The sequence below is a fragment of the Astatotilapia calliptera genome, chromosome 14, assembly GCF_900246225.1.
Source record: "Astatotilapia calliptera chromosome 14, fAstCal1.2, whole genome shotgun sequence".
NCBI classification, from domain to species: domain Eukaryota; kingdom Metazoa; phylum Chordata; class Actinopteri; order Cichliformes; family Cichlidae; genus Astatotilapia; species Astatotilapia calliptera.
This window is the reverse complement of record NC_039315.1, coordinates 32,412,013-32,418,123: the sequence shown is the minus strand read 5'-3', so window position 1 is coordinate 32,418,123 and position 6,111 is coordinate 32,412,013.

The window sequence follows — 6,111 nt, the reverse complement described above, 5'->3', positions numbered from 1 at the left end:
TGAGGTTTTCTTTGTTTTCTCTCTATTATTGAATTATGAATTGAATCACATAAACAGTAATTCTGCTTGCTCTTACTCATTTCCGTGTGTTGTTAAACATAATAAATAGTCAATGCAAATCATAGTTCATGCTAAATTGAGTGATCTGAAAATGTGGAGAATAAACTGTGATGTTTTTAATGGGGATTTTATACTGTCATTTTGAAAAATATCCCAGTCCACATGAAAAAACACACAAAAAAAATGTTTTAAAGAAACAATGTCAGTGCATGCCAGAACAATAGGCATAACTACCCTGAACTTTACACCTTGTAGGAATGTTAGCCCATCAGAAACCTACAAACAATAATACAGTGGCTCTCCTTTGACCACACGTGACTTTGACATGTAAACGCAGAAACTGAACATCTTGATGCTGGAGGACGTTTTCTAAAAAGCTCTGTTTTCAGTGAGCTAAAATGCCATTTATGTTTGGACAAAAGGCCAAAATGCATTTTTTAAAAACGCTACATTTACCAGCCTGTGCAGTTATGGCCTAATTGGTCAAAAATAAATGAAGCTGTGGTAGGAAAGCTTTATTAAATGGTCATAAAACTGTAAATCTAAATAATGCTAATATCAGTCTAATACATTAACAGTGATGATATTAGGATTCAAACTTAAATCATTTTAAATGCTACATAAAAAAAGTTTCTCTCTCATCTTCACTGTTTCCCTTTTAGCTAAACCCACACACTGCTATGTAGTTTACTATGCATGTAAAACAGTTGAATAATACCTGAACTTTGAGAGGTCAGTGTACTCACAGCGATTGAGACTTTGGCTGTTTTGCCTCCCAGATTCTAAAAATGACCATAATTTAGCAAATTAGTCAGCAGGAAGGTGTTTACTGGTGTCACATAGCCATCAAGCCAAGGGTAATTTTCAGCTATTCAATATTTAAATAAAACCTGGTGCTGGCCATTAAAAAGAATGCAGGTATAAGGGGCTTCAAGGTGCTCATTTATTTGGTATGTTTGGATTAATTGTAGCTTAATTCATTTCACTGCCAGACTTCAGGGCAATTTAATGCTTGTGTTCCACATTTTGTTCTTCTTGAATCAGTTTTATATATATATATATATATATATATATATATATATATATATATATATATATATATATATATATATATATATATATATATCATCCACTTACACTCCTGAAATTCATATTTGTAACTTTTGTAAAACATTATTAAAACATTGTTTTGTGACCTTGGCCAACCTCTGCTTCATCGAGACAGCAAAAACTGACAGCACCTCTGTGAGAAAAGCAAACTGTCACAGCTGAATAGGTTGATGCGGTGCGCTGTGCAGTGAGTCCAAGACGCTGACATGTTGTCACTGACGGTGGTGGAGAGATGCGACCACACTGTGTCCTCACTGCTGTGGGTCTCTGCGGTGAGCAGGACAGCAGGCTGTTGCACACACCCACCATCTGCTGTGGAGCTATGATTCATGACGATATGATGTCAGCTCATTAGTTTACTGTTGTGTATGTGTTTGAGTTAAACTCCAATGGTACCTGTGGGGGGAAAACGGGTCATGGCAGCAATTTGTAGGATAAAGCTAGACTCAAAAAATATTTAGGAACAAAATAAGTGGAACAAAATGAATGCATTTGTAATGTATAGATGGTACCGATCCAACAGTGATTTTGGCTCTCTATTATATTTTTAAAACGTGTGTTTGTTTGTTATCTGCTGCTTGGAGACAGTTTTAGTGTTTGAGAGATTTGCAAAAGCTGGCATGGTCACTCAATATAGTGAATGTGGGGAATATACACGGTGTAATGGCGCCCTCTAGTGTATGCAATAGTGACTATTACTGAAGTTTAACACTGGCAGTCCCAGGCTTCTACCTTTCTACCTTTAAAACCCGCCACCAGCCAAATGGCTGGTAGGCTTTTAGCTAAGCTTTAGCTTCAGGCAAGTGGAAGCTAAATTGGCTAGTCATTCATATGTAAATTGGGTTGTTACCTGGGAATTCTGGAGGGAGGGGAGTGGGGGTGTGTGGATGAGGGGGTGGGGGAGCTGCTAAAAGCGGTGAGCTTCCTTTTGTTTCATCTTGATGCATTCTCAATCATCCAGGGAAACAAATCTCCAAAAGTCACCAACTTGGAGTGTTTCAGTTTGCCATCTTAGGGAGAAATCAACACACATGGGTGTATGTCCTTTGTTGCTGAGATTTATTGATAAAAACAGTACAAAAAATCAACCATTTGTACACATTTTTACAAATAATTATAAAAAGTGAGTGAGTACATTTCAACATTTTCAGCAATCACTCACAATCCTGGCACTGCCATGGTATCTGTAGTCTGCATTTACCACATGTGTATCTGTTGCAGTGAACACATCGCACAGTGGCATGATTGTTCTTGCAATTGTGTTTGACCTGACACATGGCTCTTTTTCCAGGGCTCGGTGTGGAGGGTTGTGTCAAAGGCAACTGTTCTTTTCTTGCCTTCTTCGCAGCTACATGAGAGTGAGCTAACTCCCTTGCAAGCTCCACCAGGAAGTCCACCCGTCTTTCCTTCGTCCCGGAGCATGCTTGATACAGCACATGTGCATTCAGTGCTGCCATGTCAATCATGTTATAAAACACGGCAACTGGCCAGCGCCGTGTTCCTCTGCGGACAGTGTACTCCCGAACCATCTGGTCCATCTGGACCATCTGGGTTTTGTGCCTCGCCCCGCGCTGAAACACAAAAACGTGCTCCCCAGGATGGAAGCTGGCTCCAGCAGGTTTGTGAGGACCTCAGAGCTCAGCTTCAGGGCCTGCAGGGGGATGTCTGATCACAGCTACAGCTGCAGTTATTATATGATATAGCTGTTTACAACTAACATTTAAACTCTCCATTCCTTCAACCTCTGCTGCCACGCTGACGGCGTATGCGGCCAAACGGAAGAAGACAGTCTATATTCTTAGCAGCATGCACGGCGTGGTTCAGACTGATAACACTACCAAAAGGAAGCCAAACACTGTCACCCTTTACAACAAAACAAAGTGTGGCGTGGATGTGATGGACCAGATGGTTCGGGAGTACACTGTCCGCAGAGGAACACGGCGCTGGCCAGTTGCCGTGTTTTATAACATGATTGACATGGCAGCACTGAATGCACATGTGCTGTATCAAGCATGCTCCGGGACGAAGGAAAGACGGGTGGACTTCCTGGTGGAGCTTGCAAGGGAGTTAGCTCACTCTCATGTAGCTGCGAAGAAGGCAAGAAAAGAACAGTTGCCTTTGACACAACCCTCCACACCGAGCCCTGGAAAAAGAGCCATGTGTCAGGTCAAACACAATTGCAAGAACAATCATGCCACTGTGCGATGTGTTCACTGCAACAGATACACATGTGGTAAATGCAGACTACAGATACCATGGCAGTGCCAGGATTGTGAGTGATTGCTGAAAATGTTGAAATGTACTCACTCACTTTTTATAATTATTTGTAAAAATGTGTACAAATGGTTGATTTTTTGTACTGTTTTTATCAATAAATCTCAGCAACAAAGGACATACACCCATGTGTGTTGATTTCTCCCTAAGATGGCAAACTGAAACACTCCAAGTTGGTGACTTTTGGAGATTTGTTTCCCTGGATGATTGAGAATGCATCAAGATGAAACAAAAGGAAGCTCACCGCTTTTAGCAGCTCCCCCCCCCCCTCATCCACACACCCCCACTCCCCTCCCTCCAGAATTCCCAGGTAACAACCCAATTTACATATGAATGACTAGCCAATTTAGCTTCCACTTGCCTGAAGCTAAAGCTTAGCTAAAAGCCTACCAGCCATTTGGCTGCTCTCCGGGTTTTAAAGGTAGAAAAGCCAAATGGCTGGGCTCTGGGCCTTCCTAGTGTTAATGCAACTCGCTCTTCAGACTTTAAATTAAAATCAGAGATTTTAATTCATTTCACTGCCAGACTTCAGGGCAATTTAATTTAAGGCAATTTAAAATCAGAGATTTTAATTTAGTTCAATTTAAATTAATTAATTTATTACATATTTTGACAAGTGAAAGAAAAATAATTTTTGCATTTATTCAAGAAGAGTATGAGATATAATATTGTATATTGTACAAAAAGCATGAGGATCTAGTATGGCCCCCTTTAGCAAGATTTATGAAAGGCATTTGGTGTTGTTATTAAGCCTCTCTGATGTTCACTTTTCACAGCAAAATTCCTTCAGCTGTGATATTTCTGACTTCAAATTTCCATAAATTCCAATGACATTCCAAATCTGGTTTTGGCGCTCTACTTTTTGTTTTTGAGCCAATCACTGGTGGATTTGTTCTCTGGTGAAAGCGTTTAGGATCATTATCCTTTTACAAGGTCCACTTCAGGTTCAACCTCAGTTTTCAAGCCATTTTTAGTATCCAGTGCTGTGACCCATGGTTCCTCTCCTGAAATGCCATCTTGTGTCTGAGCCACACAGATCTTAATCCTTTGATTAAAGGGCATTATCTGTAAAGGGCTGGTTTTCCCCATATGTTTAAGTTTTGCAGAACTTTCCTGGCACGTATTTTAAATTTGTGGAACCGTGTTGTGATTGTTGATGTGTCTGCTCTGACAGCAACAGCAGCAAGAGTCATCTGGGCCTGGGTTTCGGGGTCACAGAGACTTCTGCTCTTGGGCTGAATTTGTCAGGGCAGGCTGTGCTGAACAAAGCTGCTGGAAATCTGCCCTCCATGATGATGGTGGTGTGCAATCAAGTGATATATTCCACTGCAATTAGTAATTTTTTTAAATTTAAAATCCTTGCAAGACCCCCTACCACCCCCACCAAACAAAAGGCCCAAGGGAGCTCTTTAGATCTTTGTATGATGACACCACACACTTTACTGTGGTGGATATTTGAATAGCAAGGTTCTAACTAGCAGTCCCTGGAACCTCTGATTCTAATTATCATGGCTTAAATGTACTTTTCCAAGTGATTTTGTATTTTTGCATATTTATCTTAATATTTACTTGTCCAAACATTCAAAAGACAATTTAAATACATCCTCATGATTTCTATATATGGCAAAGTATCTGAAATGAAACGTCAAAGCAGGATGAGGCCATGGAAAAATCCAAATGTGTTCCCTGTGCATTCGAATGCTGTGTTTCAGTGTAGATATTAAAAGGGCAGACAGAAAAAAGTAACAAAATCCCTTTACATAAAAAACATCATCTTTAATGTCACTTTTTTGCAGGTGTTTATTTGAAAATCAGCACTTTAGATCTGCTTATTAGACTCTTGATTCCACATACAGTTTATCTTCATATCCCCAAAACCATATTTTTCAGGGTTTACCTGCCTCCATCAAAAAGAAAGATAAAATCTTAGTAAGATTTCAAACATTCAACAGATGTGCATACAAGTGTGTCCTATAAACCTTCATTTATAATCCATTTGCAGATAAACAGGAAAATATACAGCAGATGGATTTAAGATACAGCATCACTCAGATGTAAAATCTCAAGTGAATGTCAGACTAAGATCTCGTCTCCATACAAAGCGTCACCGCCCACGTTTCCCCTGACTTTGACGTGTGTTTGGAAGTCTTAACTGCAGACAGCTCTGGTTCACATGACTGACTCAAGCCTGTGTGTCCCATCCAGTCAGCAGCACCCTCAAACGTGCTGACCCACTGTGGAAAAAATACCTTGTAATGCTGTCTAAGGGTTTTCCCTCTGGTCCAACTTTATCTAGTCACAGTACCCAGAACAAACATGCTTTGGAAGGATTACATGGTGAGGAATGATGGTGTAACAGTGGTGGAAATGTCATGTGAAAACCGGTTCCAGCTGAGCGCGATCGTGCAGCTGAGGCTGGAGATAAGGCGGTACGACCCCCTCCTCCCTACGTGAGGCGGTGTGGTGTCAGCAGGGAGACGGCGGCTCTCCTAACACGTGTTATAAGATGATACAGGTTTAAAATGAAGGCCTCACTGTGGTTACACACAGATCGACTTACAGCCTACAAAAGGTGCTGCTGTAGGTCGATTGTGTGAAGCGCTGCTGAACAGAGACCACACTGACTTAAATGAATATAAATGAATATAAAAAAGGAGGAAGAATGTG